This window comes from Lithobates pipiens, unplaced genomic scaffold (genome assembly GCF_037356315.1).
Source record: "Lithobates pipiens isolate NorthernLeopardFrog02 unplaced genomic scaffold, aLitPip1_a1.2 Scaffold_19, whole genome shotgun sequence".
NCBI classification, from domain to species: domain Eukaryota; kingdom Metazoa; phylum Chordata; class Amphibia; order Anura; family Ranidae; genus Lithobates; species Lithobates pipiens.
In genome coordinates this window covers 179,413,406-179,432,482 of record NW_027507764.1, presented here as the reverse complement: position 1 = coordinate 179,432,482, position 19,077 = coordinate 179,413,406, and the positions used below count along the sequence as shown (strand labels likewise).

At 46.1% G+C, this 19,077-nt stretch overlaps 1 protein-coding gene across 1 annotated transcript in view; it reads right to left on the bottom strand.

The window, feature by feature from the left end:
• LOC143996459 (prostatic acid phosphatase-like) overlaps positions 1 to 19,077 on the bottom strand; it is a 162,345-nt gene that overhangs the window by 117,274 nt on the left and 25,994 nt on the right. The gene's annotated exons all lie outside the window — the stretch shown is intronic.

Genomic DNA, 19,077 nt, shown 5'->3' with positions numbered 1-19,077 from the left:
CTCGCTATATATATTTTTTGATGCAGTTTAATACTGCTTTAAATCTCCACTGGGATGTCAGTTTGTTCATTCAATAGGTTTCCGGTTCTCTTTTCACTAAATCACTTCATCTTATTATTTAACAGATTTGTGCTACCTTGCATGCTTTGTACATAGGGTCTATGGAGTTTACAGCATATTATAATTTGTAGGCTTGGGCATTGGGCAATTCGTTTCGTAACTAATCGAAATTCGGCCGAATTTTGCATCTTTCGGACATTTGGATGCATCCGTATGTCCAAATAAAAAAATAATGAATTTCAACGAATACGAAAGAAATTATAGCGGATATAACAAATTAATTTGACATGATTCAGTAATTCGTTAAGGATCTAATGAAACAAAAGGTCAACAAAAGGTCAACTCAAAGTAAGTCTTAGGGCTCTTTCACACAGGGCGATCATCAGTAATGATCCGCCCCGTGGACATCCGCTTGCTCAGCGGGGATCGCTCAGTCGATCCCCCGCTGAGCAGGAGGATGACAGGTCCGCCTCTGCACACTGTGCAGGGACGGGCCTGTCAGAGCGCCGCTCTCTCCTATGGGAGATCAGATGACGACGGACCGCAGAGTTCGTCGTCACCCGATCCGATGAAGAATGGAAAAGTCACCGCTGACATCCGATGCTCCATAGACCTCTATGAAGCATCTGTTCAGGTCCGCCTGAAAAACTGACAGGCGGACCTGAACGGATCGGTAGTGTGAAAGAGCCCTTACAGTCCAATCGGCTGATTAATTTTGTGCTGGAGGTTGGATTACAGGCAAAGTGCATTCCTGAGAACTGAGTGAGAAGGGTGTTGTATTGTATTTGAGCAGAGGAGAAGAGATATTGGCATTGTGTGTGTTAAAAGGTTCAATAAACAAACGACTTTTCAAACTATGAATCATTATCACGAATATATACATACATAATTTCGAATTTCAATGAATACGAATGAAATTATAGCGCATATAGCAAATGAATTCGACATGATTTGAGATTCAGTATAACAAATATCGACACTACAGAAATAACTAATTATCTGAAAACATATTAACGTAACATAATGAATATAACAGAACTAAATTATGTATTTTACGAATGACAACGAACCGAAACTAAACAAAATTTTCAGTTGTACACAAGTCTAATAATTTGTATTTGACCAGTTAGTGCATTGTTGTTTCCATACATGCCAAACTTAAAACCAAAAATGTATATATATAACAGCTACTAGCCCTTGGATGAGGTGGCCTCATTCGTTTTCTTTTTTCCAGGCTATTTTTTTTTTTACCTAAAACCTATTCTCTCTTATTAGAAGTAAAGAAGCTGTGCTAAAAAGAAGCATAAGTTATTGATCAAATCAAAATATATGAACATGCAGAAAGTCCATAATTGATCACTTCAATATGTTGATGTCAACATAGTGTATAAAAGCAAACAGGAGAGTGTCTGCCACCGTAATATGACCTATTTACCAGATAGCAAGCATGAGGGGCAGATGGCTATAACCCAGCCACGGCCTTTAGCTTGTGGATGTCAACACCAAAAACAGAAGATTGGATCTTGTAGGTCGCTCACTCCCTCCAACTATGATGTCCATCTTTTACTCAGGTAAATACCCCAAAACAGAGAAGACTGACCATAGTGTAATATTGCTTAGATACATTTACTTAAAACAAGATATTGCACTTATATTTAGAAAGATATTGCAAGCATAAAAAACAATGCCGGCCGCCACAAACACACGGAGCCCGTCCACCTAGAATGATCACGTGGTGACGTCACTATGTGCCTTTCTCCAATATTTTTAATAGAAAATATTATATTGCTTTAACCACTTGCTTACTGGGCACTTAAACCCCCCTCAGTCCCAGACCAATTTTCAGCTTTCAGCGCTGATGCACTTTGAGTGACAATTACGCGGTCATACAACACTGTACCCAAATGAAATTTTTATCATTTTTTTCCCACAAATAGAGCTTTCTTTTGGTGGTATTTAGTTACAGCTCGGAGTTTTATTTTTTGCTAAACAAACAAAAAAAGATGCAAAAAAAAAAAAAAAAATCATGTTTTAATAGTTTGTTATAAAATTTTGCAAACGGGTCATTTTTCTCCTTCATTGAAGTGCGCTGATTAGGCGGCACTGATAGGCTGCATTGGTGGGCACTGATGGGCTGCATTGGTGGGCACTGATGGGCTGCATTGGTGGGCACTGATAGGCTGCACTGGTGGGCACTGATAGGCATAGTTAAGGCGGCACTAATAGGCACAGATAAGGCGGCACCGATGGGCACAGATAAGGCGGCACTGATGGGCAAAGATGGGCACAGATAAGATGGCACGGATGGGTGGCATGGATAAGTGGCACGGATGGGTGGCACGGATGGGCACTGATAGGTACCACAGATAGATGGGACTGATGGGCACTGATAGGTAGCACTGATAGGTGGCTCTGATAGGTGGCACTGCTGGGCACTGATGGGTGGCACTGCTGGGCACTGATGGGCGGCACTGCTGGGCACTGATGGGCGGCACTGGGGTGCAGCACCTTTGAGGCAGATTTTGGGTGGCACTGTGGGTGGCACTGCTGGGTGGCACTGTGGGTGGCACTGTGGGCACTGCTGGGTGGCACTGTGGGCACTGCTGGGTGGCACTGTGGGCACTATGGGCACTGCTGGGTGGCACTGACAGGGGGGCACTTACTTTATTTCAGGATGGCACTGCGGGTGGCAGGTGGGCACTGGTAGGGGGCAGGTGTCCGCTTATATTGCTGGCCGTGATCGGGACTGATGTCCCGAACACGGCCGCCGGCGATCGGCTTTTTTTTTTTCTCCTCGCGCTGTCAGCGCGAGGAGGAATACTAGCCGATTACCGGCTCCGTTTTATCACATGATCAGCTGTCATTGGCTGACAGCTGATCACGTGATAAGGGGTCGGGATCGACCCCTTACACGGATCGGTGATCAGGCGAGTCTCACGGACTCGCCGATCACAGAGCACGCCGCGCGCGCCCCTCAGGGGGCGCGCAGGCCGCTCGTAACCGGGACGACGTCAATAGACGTAGTCCCGGAAATGTAGGTCCGCGCTAATGCCGTCATTTGGCAATAGCGCGGATCTGTAGTGGTTAAAAAAAATGATGTGGACGTTTCTCGTTTCACTTCTAAAATAAGGTGCTTTAATTTTCTTGCTGATGACTCAAAACATGATCATTCTGTCTGTGAGTTCAGCACCGGTTGGGCTATGTTTGGAGAAGATGTAAAACAATAATGTGGCGCTCAATTGTGAACAAATAAAATCGTACAGAGAATTGAACCTGGAATGTTCAAAATGTGGATATATGGTGAGTGAACAACCAATGATAAATGGAAGTGCTAAATACAGTGTCTCACAAAAGTGAGTACACTTCTCAAATTTTTGTAAATATTTTAATATATCTTTTCATGTGACCACACTGAATAAATAACACTTTGCTATAATGTAAAGTAGTGAGTGTACAGCTTGTATAACAGTGTAAAGTTGCTGTTCCCTCAAAATTACTCAACACGCAGCCATTAATGTCTAAACCACTGGCAATAAAAGTGAATGCACCCCTAAGTGAAAATGTCCAAATTGGGCCCAATTAGCCATTTTCCCTCCCCGGAGTCACGTGACTCGTTAGTGTTACAAGGTCTCAGGTGTGAATGGGGAGAAGGTGTGTTAAATTTGGTGTTTTCGCTCTCACTCTCTCATACTGGTCCCTGGAAGTTCAACATGGCACCTCATAGCAAATAACTCTCTGCGGATCTGAAAAAAAGAATTGTTGCTCTACATAAAGATGGCTTAGGCTATAAGAAGATTGCCAAGACCCTGAAACTGAGCTACAGCTTGGTAGCCAAGACCAAACAGTGGTTTAACAGGACAAGTTACACTCAGAACAGGCCTCGCCATGGTCGAACAAAGCAGTTGAGTGCGCACGCTCAGCATCATATCCAGAGGTTGTCTTTGGGAAATAGACATATGAGTGATTCAATATAAATTAATGTGGGTAGTTATGGCGCTCTACTCAAACCTCAAATGACCAATAGTTTCAATGTATAGTACAGAAGAAAAATTTGTAATAAAATAGATGAAGAGTGCTACACCTAAGAACGGTTGTTTGCGGTGCTGGGCTACAAAAGTGAAAAATATTTTATATGAAAATGTGCCACTAAATATAAAAATAAAATGCCATGTGCCAATATTAGTGAATTCCCATAAGGTGCATATTTTGCATGAGAAGAGAAAAAAAAAGTTCCACAGAGTATAAAACCCAACAAGTACTTATTTGGCACGTAAACTTATACTTAAATTTAAAACTTAAATTTTAAAAGATGACATATTTTTCCCTTGTCATTTCAAAAGATGATGCACAAAAAAGCCCACAAACAGTTTCCTGAAGACAAGAAGACTATGGACGTGGATTACTGGAACCATGTTCTATGGTCTGATGAGACCAAGATAAACTTATTTGGTTCAAATGGTGTCAAGCGTGTGTGGCAACAACCAGGTGAAGAGTACAAAGACAAGTGTGTCAGGCCTACTTTCAAGCGTGGTGATGGATGTGTCATGATCTTGGGGCTGCATGAGTGCTGCTGGAACTGGGGACCTACAGTTCATTGAGGGAACCATAAATGCCAACATGTACTGTGACATACTGAAGCAGAGCATTATCCCCTCCTTTCAGAGACTGGACCGCAGGGCAGTATTCCAACATGATAACGACCCCAAACACACCTCCAAGATGACCACTGCCTTGCTAAAGAAGCTGAGGGTAAAGGTCATGGACTGGACAAGCATGTCCCCAGGCCTAAATCCTATTGAGCATCTGTGGGGCATCCTCCAATGAAAGGTGGAGGAGCGCAAGGTCTCTAACATCCATCAGCTCGGTGATGTCATCATGGAGGAGTGTAAGAGGACTCGAATGGCAACCTGCAAAACTCTTGTGAGCTCCATGCCCAAGAGGGTAAAGCAGTGCTGGAAAATAATGGTGGCCACACAACATATCGACACTTTGGGCCCAATTTGGACAATTTCACTTAGGGGTGTACTCACTTTTGTTGCCAGCGGTTTAGACATTAATGGCTATGTGTTGAGTTGTTTTGAGGGGACAGCAAATGTACACTGTTATACAAGCTGTACACTCACTACTTTACATTGTAGGAAAGTGTCATTTCTTCAGTGTTGTCACATGAAAAGATATATTTACACAAATGTGAGGGGTACGGGATACAACTTGGTTGGGGTAAAGGAAGATACGGGATGCCCATAGCACTTTTTGAATTGCATCACATTTGTAGAGCATTGATTAGCAGCTTTAGCCTTGAAAATGATGCATTTCTAAGATTCACAGTCTCTGTCCATACCTCCACTACAGACTATTGCTTCTCTTCCTCTGCACTCACTCCTACAGATTATCACTCCTCTAGATTCATGTCTTCTTGTATAAATCCTCTACTGCAAAACTGTTAGATTCCTGTGGCTTCACTTCCAACAATACAAAAAGGGATCACACTGAATAATCCCAGTTTTCTGGCTGTACTTTGTTACTGTAATAAAGTCTCTTGAATGGTGTGCAAATCAATAAGCCAGAATCATGCAATACCTCTCCCTGGTAGCTCAGTGAATTGGTAGCTACACAGTCTCTTGGAAGGTATTACCGGACTGCTTTACCAGGCCAGAGATACTTGGTACCTCTCCCCGGTGGCCTAGCACACAGTAATAGGCGGACTACTGCCCCCAGCCAGTCCATAACTGCAAACACTGCGTTCCCCGCTCAGGTCCAACCTCTGTTCCAGAACAATCTTCCTGAAAGCAGCGGAGGCGCCTCTGAGTCAGAGCCCATGTGCTCACACCCACCACTACACTAAACACTCCCAGTATCAAATCAAAACACACAGGCCTATCTTACAGCACAGGCCTGTTCAAATTTGCCTACACTGATATCTTAAACCCAGAAAAATCCTATTCTAGCACCTACCTTCTGGTAGAGAGTGCTACATTCACCCCCCACTAAAATCACAGCTGTCCTCAGCTGTGGAGGGATACATTTAAAAAATACCTAAACTCAGGAGGAAAGGCATCCCATATCAATTAGTTGGATGGGGGAAGGGAAAAAAACATAAACTTGGATGGGGAAACATTGTATAAAAGTACAAAATGAAACGTACACTGTGACCATATACAGACATTTGCACACTTTATACATCCTAACTACAGGTCCCTGCAGCTAGGATTACATTCAAACGGAACCAGAGCACTGCCCCCTTGGGAAGAATACTCTGCTTACTACAGGTTTTCATCTGTTCCAATGGTGGAAATGGACAGCCGTCACATCCCAAGGTTTCCTAAAAGAAGACACAAACACTCAAACTAACTGTACACTCTAATGCCGCGTACACACGATCAGAATATTTCCCAACAACAAAATGCATGTTTTTTTTCTGACGGATGTTGGCTCAAACTTGTCTTCCATACACACGGTCACACAAATTTTGAACGTTAAGAACACGGTGATGTACGACAAGCCGAGAAGATTGAAGTTCAATAACCAGTGCGGCTCTTCTGATTGATTCCGAGCATGTGCGGAATTTTGTGCATCGGAATTGTGTACACACGATCGGAATTTACGAAAACGGATTTTGTTGTCGGAAAATTTTAGAATAAGAGCTCAAATTTTGTTTGTCGGAAATTCCAACGGAAAACGTCCGATAGAGCCTACACATGGTCGGAATTTCTGACAACAAGTTCCCATCGAACATTTCCCGACGGAAAATCCGACAGTGTGGACGCAGCATAACTGTAGATTAACACTCCACCGGACAGAGGGGGTTATAATCCTCTACTTGGTGACAGAAACAAACATATTCTTTTCAAAATTTTAAAAGATGACATATTTTTCCCTTGTCATTTCCTTCCTTACTCCAGCCGGAGAGCTATAGAGGTGTCTCTTGATAAGCACAATGAAACACATATGCCGTAGGAAGATAAACTTTCTGTTTGGCTCCTAAACAAAGGACTCCTTCCTGGAAAGTGATTTGCCAAGGGTTTTAGCAGAGACTGCACAGCCTAGTGTCCATGATATTGTGCTCACCAGGCACCCTGGGTGGCAGACATTGGCTGTGCCCTGCAACAGTGGTGGGCATTGGGGAATCCCACCCTAACCCCACTGCAATCCAGCAGTCCTGATGGGTGATCTTACCTGTGGCTACACAACACAGCAGTCCACTTACAGGTAATAGTGTGGGTCCGGCAACCTCCTCTGGCTATCCCCTTTCCGTCTGACAGACACTGAATAGCTCCCTCCTGGGCTGACTTGCTTTAACCACTAGGACTTTGTCTCTGTATATGGCACGACCAAGCTTCCACTCCCAATGGATATCGTTAAAACGGGCCCAAACCTCACTCTCAGGCACCCTTTTCGGCTAGGAGACATGCAAGTAATCCCAGATTAGGTCATTCTCCCCCTGCTCCCGGGAGTCCTCAACAACGTCCATAATCTGGGATGAGACGTACGGAGAGTTCAGGCCCCACTCTGAAGTGACCCTCCTCTGTACTTCTCGCTGAAACCGGGAAAAACTGGGCAGCTCCTTAGGCTAGGCAGAATACATGAGTCAGAGACCTTACTAACCCATTGGTGGTAAGTAATTACTTTGGTTTTAGTAGTAGAGGGCGAACTGGAGAAGAGCCAGTAAGATTGATCCTGGCATTGTGCTGGATGTTGTGGTTCCTCAGCTGCATCAGCTGGGGTTTCTGTGGCTGGAGAGTCCTCTGTAACCCATGGTTCCTCATCACTAGAAGAAGCCTCGTCTGGGGAGGACCAATCAAACAGCCTTCCACAGAACCAAATTCTTCCTGTAATCTAGGCGATCCCCAGTCTATGACCTCGCTCACCTCATCCAGCTCATCTGAGGGATCCCCCTCCTGCAACACAGGCTCCTTTTGGATGGGCACAGCAAGGGTCTTACTTGGAGCCGGCTCTTCAGGGAGGTCAACCGGAGGCCGCACACTGGCACTTGCAACCTCCGGGCCCCTGGCCAGGCCACAGGTCTTCACGACATCCTCTTTTTCTTCAACATCCTGGAACTCAGATGGACGAGCCCGGTGAAAGTTTCTTCACTGCTGGGGTAGGTGACACATGGCCCTCTCCAGCCTTCTGGGTCACTTGCAGGTGTGGCATACATAGTCCATGAGTAGACTGGTGGAATAGTACTTAGTCTCTTGCTGGACTGGCCCTAGACAGGTAAGTGGATCCCCACAGTGTCTGCACCGGGCCCAGGCACTAACTCCAGCTGTAGGTCTATAACACCCCTTGTGACTAGGTTACTAAGGACAACAGAAGACAGCCACAAACTTATTCTCCACTCTCCACTGTGTTAGGTAGGATTAATAAAGTCATTCGCATTTTGCAAACAGTGGGTAATGCCCACGCTGCGCAAAACGCCGGACAGATTTGTAATCCAATGAGCACGATCACTCGCCATGGTTGCCACGGGTGATAGCACATGGTTACAGTCACTGAGTGCAGGCGCTGTTGTTAGTATCCATTAGTACAACTAAGTGCAGGGAGTGGGCAGTCAGCGCCGATCCTGAATAGTTGCTAGGGGCAGCAACACTTGGCAACAAGCTTGGTTTTGGTTGCTATGGGCAACGGCATGCACCAAAGTCAGTTTAAAGGCAAACACACAGTCCTTTTCCTCGGTATATCCCAAACTTGGCAAAACAAGCAGTTTCACCGGCTTCTAGCAGTTGCTAGGGGCAATGGCCAGCAGGTTAACCGTGAAGGGATCTTGTGGGATCTCCAAATGTAGCGGTTGGTTACCACTAGTTACTAAAATCCACCAAATCACCCTGCTGCCAGACCCCCATCTATCACCTCTGAGACAATGAGCAGTCATTTACATAGTTTTGTTGCGTTTACTTGGTTGGGGTAAAGGAAGATATGGGATGTCCATTTATTGAATTGCCATCACATTTGTAGAGCATTGATTAGCAGCTTTAGCCTGGCAAATTATGCACTTCTAACATTCACAGTCTATTTCCTCTGCATGTCTCCACTGCAGACTATTGCTCCTCTTCCTCTGCACTCACTCCTGCAGATTATCATTCCTCTAGATTCCTCTCTTCTTGTACAAATCCTCTATTGCAATAAAGTCTCTTGAATGGTGTTAATTTAGCAAATCAATAAGCCAGAGACATGCAATACCTCTCCCCGGTGGCTCAGTGAATTGGTAGCTACTCTTTCTCTTGGAAGGTATTACCAGAGTGCTTTACCAGGTCAGAGATACTCGATACCTCTCCCCGACGGCCTAGAACATATAAGAGATGGACTACTGCTCCCAGCTAGTTCATAACTGCAAACGCTGCATTCCCTGGCCACAGCATTCTGCACTACTCTCAACAATTCTCCTTTTGCTTCTTTCACACTGACCTTCTCCTGTGTGCAAGTTCTGTGTTCCCCGGTCACAGAATTTTGTTCTATTCTCCTTTGTCCTACTGTTGCTTCTCCTTCACCGATCTTCTCCTGTGTGCAAGTCCTGTGTTCCCAGGTGACAGCAGCCTGACACCAACTCCATGGTGAAGTTTTGAATCCAGGAATACATCCTAGCAGCTTCTCCATCTCTCCTCCACGCTCGTTGCGCCCCCCATGTTGGGACGCCCTTCGGCAGTTATCTAAAACTCCATTCTCTCTTTTCCTGCACCATAAGAATGTGACCTCAGATTATATAGGAGGCCTGCCCCCTGCCAATACCGAAAGGTAATTGGTCAGAGCTCCTCACATGAGCTGCCTGCCACTCAAACCTCAGGTCCAACCTCTGTTCCAAAACAATCTTCCTGAAAGCAGGGGAGGCCCCTCAGAGTCAGCGCACAGGAGGTCACACCCACCACTACACTAAACACTCCCAATCTCAAATCAAAACACACAGGCCTAACTTACAGCACAGGCCTGTCCGAATTTTCCTGCACTGATATCTTAAACCCAGAAAAAATAATATTCTAGCGCCTACCTTCTGGTAGAGGGTGCTACATGTATAGCAATAAACTGAGATTGCTTAGGATTATTTTGTTCCTTGTAAAAAAATGTTTTGTTCTTAGAAATCAGCTCAGCTAACAACTTGAAACTAATCTGACCAGTTAGCTATGTGACAGGCGGGTGATATGGAATGCCTTATAACAAGCAGCCAAGATGCAGTTAAATACAATTTAAGTGACAGATTAAGATTATTGTTCAACTATTTGCATTAGAGGGAAGACATTAAACAAAAAAAAAGAAAATAATTCTTAACCAAACAATACACCTTGAAAAAAAAAATCAAACAAATGACAATGTCCGCAGCAACACACACATTTATTATTGTACTTAAAGAAAAGTTATATTTGTCAAGGGAAATTTCAATAAAGGTCAAGTGATCTACCTGTAAAGTTAGGGCAAAACTTGATATTCCAGAGGTCCAATTTAAAGCCCGACTCTGGCCAATCTAAAAATTCTCCCCTGCCAGGGTTAATTTAGGGTTGCCATCTGTATGGGATTGACCCGGACAGTACGGGAATTGAATCACGTGTCCGGATTTGAGCTTGCCTTATACCTGGACACGTGATTCAGGCTGGGCTGTGGCTTCACACTGCAGCAGCTCTCAAAGTGCCGACTTAACAGTATGGGGGCACTGTGTGGATAGATAGTGTTTTCAAATATGCCTCTCCTGCTGGGCGGGGGCTGGGGCTAGGACGAGTCCGGCGATTCCGTTGTACGGTGTTTTTGCAGTGGCCATGCACGGTTCTCACCACGTCTGTGGGGAGGATGATGCTGCTGGCTCAGAGGATGCTGAGTGCATGAGTGAAGAAGGTGTAATCTCGGGCATGCAACAGGGAAGCAAGCAACATGCCCACGCCTTGTACTCTGTGCAATAAACTCATGGCACTGTGTGCAATATACTACTGAGCTGCCACTTACGCCTAATATTATAAATACTTCAGGTTGCTGCTCACATCAAAATGTATTCCCACATTCCACAACTAAATATATAAAGATTAATGTTGTTACATTACCCTTAACCCAGGTGCAAAAACATATGTATAAAAAAGTGATAATTGAATACACAATCCTAGTGCAGTAAATCTATAAATACCAAAAAATATATACTCCAAAATATTAGCACATATTTTGAAAAATTATAAATGAATTGCATATAAAATGGTAATTGAAATCACAATACCAATACTACAAATCTACTGATTAGAGTACAGTATATCAATAAAATGTGCTCCAACATGTGGAATACATATACCAGTGTTGTCAATTTCTTAAAGAACACTCAAAAGAATGAAATCCACAATCTCAGTGCAGCGAATCAATAATAAGCAAGCTGCATTCTACAAATAAAAAATGTGTGCAAGCACAAATTTGTAGCATGCACTGATTGTGCATTTAAAGTGGAGCTCCACCCAAAAAAAAAAAAATTATTAATGCGCATGAAAAAAATAAAAACATTTGGATTTTTTTTTTTTTTTTTATCTTTTTATGCCTGTTGCAATGTGGTCCCTCAAAATCTGCCTCCTTCAGCGCCTGGGCTCCTAACATCACTTCCCTCAGCACAGGAAGGGAGATCGCCTCTCCCCCTCCCTCTAGGCCAGCCTTTCTCAACCTTTTCAACATGGAGGAACCCTTGAAATAGTTCTCTGGTCTCAGGGAACCCCTGCTAAAAATTTGAAATCTACAACTCATGATACATTAGTGTGATGGTCATTGGGAAGATTAGTCCTTACACTTGTGGTCATTGGGAAGAATTACCTCCTTACAGATAGCTAAAAAGATCAATGGTGTCGGTGGGAACTTATCCGAGAGGCAGAAATCGCCCAATGCTGAAGGAACCCCTAGCAACCTCTGGAGGAACCCTAGTTGAGAATCACTGCTCTAGGCGATCATCTGTGACACGTGACAGGTCCCAGTTGATTGCGCGGCCAGTCACGGCGCACAGCTCACACATGCTCAGTGGGTGCCCGGCTGTGAAGCCACAGCCGGGCACCCACAGTTAAAATGCCGGCGCTGCCGAGCGGAGGGGGAGACAAGCGGGGCTTCGATCCCCCACATCGCTGGACCCTGGGACAGGTAAGTGTCCGATTATTAAAAGTCAGCAGCTGCAGTATTTGTAGCTGCTGATTTTAAATCTTTTATTTTTTTAAGCGGAACTCTGCTGTAATTATTTTGGATGTTCTTTATTTAATTTACAACATTGATATATGTATTTAACATGTTCATTTATATTTCAACATATGTGGTAATATTTTGGAGTATATTTTTATTGGTATTTATAGATTTGCAGCTCCAGGATTGTGGATTCAATCACTACTTTTTTATATAATCTATTTAAATTGTCTGTTTCTACACGTGGTTAAAGGGTAGCTCAACACCATTAATCTTTATAAACTCAACCAAATTTATGGTTTCTTAGACCTTTAGATAAATATTTGCATAATCAGTAATGCATTGCTCAAAAAGTAAAAACAGCTGGTAGGAATGGCTGGTTATCCAGCTAAATATGGACTTAGGGCTGCACATGCGCGTTAGGGCACCTCATAAACATTAGAGCACCCCATGGATGCTAGAGTAACCAAGAGATGTCAGAGCAGCCCATAGACAAAGCAAAGGTTAGAGTGTTCCATGGACATTAGAGAAACTCATAGAAATTAGATTGCCCTATAGAAGTTAGAGCACCCAATGGATGCTAGAGTGACCCATAGACACTAGAGTATCCCATAGACAAAGCAACCCATGGAGGTTGAAGCACCCCATGAATGCTATAGTAACCCAATAGACAGATTACCCCATGGATGCTGGAGCACTCTGTAGACGCACCCCATTAGGGTGACCAATGAAATTTAGAGTGCCCCAATAAACTGAATAACCCATGGATATTAGAGCAACCCAAGGAAGTTGGAGGACCATGTAGGGTTGCCACCTATCTCTGGGATTGACCAGAACAGTCCAGGTTTTGACATATGTGTCTGGGTTTCAGTCCGCCTGAAACCCAGACACATTATTCAGATTGAACTGTGGTTTCCCAAGTAACAGAGATAGTCACACACAAATCTGTTGCCATCTGTTTGGCCACAACCACTGTCCGCCTTGACGCGTGTTGCGCACCACATTACTAGCAGGTGTTTAAGGTCTTTTGCAATCCTATAGTGTATACCACATACAAAATTTCCATGCGTCACTAAAGTGTTGGGGTTTGGCATGAAGAAAGGTGGCAACCCTAGGTTAACTACTCATTTAGGTCTAGGGGAGAGACAGGTGGTAATGCATGCTTACTGCCTTCTAGTAAGTGATCCCCTGTGGCTCATTTTTCAGAGGGGTGTATTGCAGCAGATGGCAGGCATTCAGGAGGCACTGCAGCCACCTCCTAAAGCCTATTATTTTGTTTTTTAACTCTCTCTTAATTCCTGAATGGGAATTTTACATTGCAGGATTGCACTGCAACTGCAAACATCACGTTTGGCTGGCAATTGCAGTGTGGCCCCATTGATCTCCATGGGGGACTTTGACAAACTGTGTTGCCTGTCAAACTCTGCAGCCTGAGTTGAAAATGCTGGGAAGCAAAGGATTGTGGTGAGGGCATGCTTACAGCCGAGTCAGGCTTTAATGGTAGAATTCCACACACTTGGCTGCTCATGTTACCTCTTTCCCCCAGCCACTAGTGTGACAAATCCCCAAATGCACTTTTACTTACCTGATTCTCTGCCCCTCCCCAGCAGTTGACACTCCCTCAGATAGGAATGGATTGTCCCTCAGTGTATTCACATCAGTGGGAGGACAAGGTCACCTAGCGCCCAGGGAAAAGATGGCAAACTGCGCCCCCCCCCAAGATGTATGAGCATCATGTGTTAGCAACCCCCCCCCCCAAAAAAAAGCACTAATCGGCACCCTTAGCCCTAAGCATAAACTCCCTTTGCATGCCAAAATTCTCCCCAAACAAAAATTCCCCCTCCTCCCAGTACAAATCTCTCCCTGCTGAAATCCACCCTCCCAGCATAAATCCTCCCCACCCCGCCCATCCTCTCTCTAAACTCAAATCTCTTCCCAAATGTTCCCTGCTAGCACAACTATCCTTCCCTAAAAAAGAACCATGTTAGAACACATCCTCACCCCTCAAATTTCCCCTACAAGCACCAATCCTCTCCCTCTTTAAATCCCCCCCAGCACAAATCCTCTGCCCCCTCAAATGTCCTCTCCTAGCACAATAACCCCCAAGTCATCCCTACTAGTATAAATCTTCCCCCCTCCTAGCACAAATACCCATCAATCATACCTGCTAGTGAGAGGAGCTGGAGAGGAGAGAGAGAGACAGCACATCCCACTCTCTCCTCCTCTCTGTATTTGGCATATATCATACAGCACTAAGCTGACAGAAGTAGTGATGCCGCTGTCACTACTCCTGTCAGCTAACAATCGCAGAAACTCTACACACAGGGGCGTACCTAGAGCATTTGGCACCCGGGGCGGATCCTATATCTGGCACCCCCCCACCATAAAATGTAAAAACACCCCACTGTGCCCCCTGCATCCTTCAATATCTTTTTGTCACTACTGTGTACCCCCCTCTCCACAACTGCACCTCTGGACCCCTTTAAATTACACAGCACCCTGCACCTCTGGACCCCTTTACATTACACAGCACCCTGCACCTCTGGACCCCTTTACATTACACAGCACCCTGCACCTCTGGACCACTTTACATTACACAGCGCCCTGCACCTCTGGACCCCTTTACATTACACAGGACCTTGCGCCTAAGGACCTCTTTACATTACACAGCACCCTGCACCTCTGGACCCCTTTACATTACACAGGACCTTGCACCTAAGGACCTCTTTACATTACACAGCAGCCTGCACCTCTGGACCCCTTTACATTACACAGCTCTTGTACCTCTGGACCCCTTTACATAACACAGCACCCTGAACCTCCTGACCCCTTTACATTACACAGCCCTTGTACCTCTGGACCCCTTTACATTACACAGCACCCTGAACCTCTGGACCCCTTTACATTACACAGCCCTTGTACCTCTGGACCCCTTTACATTACACAGCACTCTGCACCCCTTTACACTACACAGCCCCTCACAGCTCTGGACCCCCTGCATGTTACCCAGACCCCCTACAGTGCAGACCCCCCTCCCTACCATACAGACCCCCCATCTACAGTGCAGACCCTCCTACAGTACAGACCCCTCCACCCTACAGCGCAGACCCCCCTACAGTGCAGACCCTCCTACAGTACAGAATCCTCCCCTACAGTGCAGACCCTCCTACAGTACAGACCCCTCCACCCTACAGCGCAGACCCCCCTACAGTACAGACTCCCCTACAATACAGAATCCTCCCCTACAGTACAGACCCCCCCTACAGTACAGACCCCCCTACAGTGCAGAATCCTCCCCTACAGTACAGACCCCCCTACAGTGCAGAATCCTCCCAACAGTACAGACCCCCCCTACAGTACAGTATCCTCCCCTTCAGTACAGACCCCTCCCCCCTACAATGCATACCCCCTACAATGCAGACCCCCCCTACAGTGCCGAATCTTCACCTACAGTACAGACCCCCCTACAGTGCAGGACCCCTCCTACAGTGCAGACCCCTCCTACAGTGCAGGACCCCCCTACAGTGCAGGACCCCTCTACAGTGCAGGACCCCCCCTACAGTGCAGACCCCCCCAGAGTAAAGACCCCCCTACAGTGCACAGACCCCCTACAGTAAAGAACCCCCATACAGTGCACAGACCCCCCTTTAGGACCCATAATGTACCTCGAGCCCAAGGCAGTGGCATTGCAGGGGGGAGGTGCGAGCAGCACCCAAGTGGAGTGACATCTGCCGGCTCAGTGATCCAGGACCCGGTGCAATAATCCCCTTCTCTCTGTGGTCGCGTCGCGTGGCCGTTCTGATCAGTCTCGGCAGCGGCTGTCACTCACAGCCGAGCAGAGTGAAGCCACCTCCCCCTCCTCCTTTATGTCTACACAGTGCTGTGCATGCAGGAGGAGGGGGAGGGGGATTATTGCACCGGGTCCTGGATCACTGAGCCAGTGTCTTATCATATAAGTTCCCCCATCAGATAGCGTCCGCTGTGTACTGTGCATGCGCAGTACACAGCAACACAGATTCCAAAAATAGCCAAGGATGAACGGCGCATGCGCACTGAGTCTAGGTTCTAGCCCCACCATCCAAGTGGACATAGAGTAGGAATAAAAAAGAGCCGAGCGCAGCGAGGCCGAGCCCGAAGCGTGGCGAGCGAAGCTCGCCAGCGAGGGGCCGTCCAATTTTCACAACCCTATGTCCGCTTGGATGGCGGGGCTACCACCTCCACTCACGGCGCAGGCGCCGTTCAGCTTCGAAAATTTTATGAAGCTTCTTCTGCCCCGCACTGCGCATGCGCAGTACGGGGCGGACGCTATATGATGGCCGGACTGAATATGCCAGAACACCGGCAGATGTCACTCCACTCGGGTGCTGCTCGCACCTCCCCCCTGCAATGCCGCCAACTGCCAGTGCCTCGGGCTCTCTCTGTGTGGGCTGTGAAACCGAGGCGCGGCGCTGTCTCCTCTTCAGTTGCGGAGGGGGGGGGGCGCTGGCCTGACACCCCCCCAGTGTGTGGCACCCGGGGCGGTCCGCCCCCCACTTAGTACGCCACTGCCTCCACCCCCTATGCTACAGACGCCTGGGGCAGCCATCCCTCTTGCCCCCCCTTGTACCGGCCCTGCCTCACATCCAATGCAGAACTATGGACCCTTAATTGGTCTTGATGATGTCAGGACCCAGGAGTACAGGGAAGAAGATGCTGTAGGGACTGGTCTAGCAGTGCAGAGGATTGGGTAAGCAAACCTACTTTTCCATGTGCCCTAGACCCATACAGTCAACCCTTGCAGGGTGGACACAGCCCATTGCAAGGGAGAATTTTTAAGTTTCCTGGAGTTGAGCATTAAACTTTCATGCTGTTGCAATAAACCAGGGCCACAGTGCAGTTTGCCAAAGCTGTCCACCCGTCTGTCACTTACAAGACAAGATGGACTTGTAGGCAGTTGGTGTCTAACGGGGCATCCATGCCAGTACACACAGCAAAAATTGGGCAGTGTCTATTGAAATCCCTATTAATGTCAGAGGATGGTTCCAGAGTGTGTGTGTGTGTGGGGGGTAAGACTACTGTCTTGCTTAGGGGCCCTTTTCTCTCCTAATATGTCTCTGTATAAGGACACAGGTTGGAAAGTTTCTGTAATTTGTACTTCCTCTAAACTGTAATGTTCTCACAAAGTCCCACAAATGACCTCAAGGTCACAGACAAATTTTCAGTCTAGTGATGCCGGCTGTCATGCCTCAATTCCTGAAAGTGTTGCTAAGAATGAATCTTTGTAGAACATGACAATAGCATCTTCCGGAGTTCAATGAGAGCTTTAAAGTGGTTGTAAACCCTTACAGACCACTTTTTGCTACAGGTTAGCCTATAATAAGGCTTAACTGTAGTTACCCCAGATATCTCCTAAACCTGCACAGTTTAGGAGATATCCCCTGTATTTGCATTTGCCGACATCATCGGCACATGCGCACTAAAGCAAACGGCACGTACGTGCCATTTGCTTCAGTGAGTGTGCTGTTACCAGCGGCCCATGTGCATGCGTGGGAGTGACGTCATTGTGGCTCCGGCCAATCACAGCGCCGAAGCCGCAATACCCGGAAGTAACCCCCAGGAGTGATGTCACTGGCCGGTGCTGTGTACAGGCACCACAGAGAGGGCTTCGATCTCAGGTGAGTATTACATAATGGGCTAGTATGCTATGCTAGCTCATCATGCCTTTGTCTTACAGGTGTTAGTTTTTTCTTTCTTGTGTTTCAAAGTGGGTTTACAACCACTTTAAGGAAACCTGTCATGTGTGTAAAACGGAGGCTGACATTGCTGACCTCTTTTTAAAAACAAGACATTTAATTGGCATGTACACTGACCCCCTGGGTCGACAAAGAATAAGGCAGACCAGAAAAGTCAAATGTTCATATCTACATGCTTGTCCCAGGTCAGTGATTCAAGGTATTTAAGTAAATGTCAACATGATAGGACATCAAAAGTATCTCATCCATGACAGGTTTTCCTTTCAACTGTAACAAGTGACAGGTTGTCATGATTTGTGCCTTTTAAAGAGGAAGTAAACCCTTGCTAAAAAAAAAAAAATCTTCTCCCTCCCCTGCAAAGTAAAGACATAATGTGCTAGTATGCACTACATACTAGCACATTATATGACACTTACCTGCAAATGAAGCCGCGCCATCCCCGCTGGAGGCCGCATCCATGTTCATTCCTCCTCCTTCCGGTGGCCGCAGGCTCTGACTCTGCAACTGGCCCAAGCCGCGTGACGTCACTCCCACGCATGCATGCGGGAGCCGCAAGTCACAGCACTCGCTACTGCAGTGCCCATTTCTTTAGAGCGCATGCGCCAATGACATTATCAGCACAGTATACTGTATATATCTCCTAAACGGCACACGGCACAATATTTTACAGTACCTATGGGTAAGCCTTATTCTAGGCTTACCTATAAGTACAAAGTGTAAAGGGAGGTTTACAGCCTCTTTAAACTCATTAGCAATCTAGTAAGAAGCTATGTTTTTCTTAATGCTTACAGGAACTTTTAAAATGTACCCTTCAAAAAGTGATTTCATTTACCTGATTCTTTCACTTTTGGAAATTAGTAAGTGTTTAGGGTTTCCCTTTAGGAGGCCGTTGGTTATATACTATGCCTTCGGTCATTCTGCGGCTTCATGAATGACTTATTCAGGACAGACATGTGCAGCACCACATTCACCCCCATGAAGGCCGCTGGAAGATGACTGACCCCAAAAGTTGCACTGACCTTGCAAGCCTCCCGACACCTCTGACACCATGGGTTCAGACATACTTCAGAATGACAATGCAATTACACAGATACCGGACTGCAACAAAGTAATCAAGGTTTTTTCCATAAAGTTCTTGAAGCAGATAGAACAAAAATAGCATAGGCAA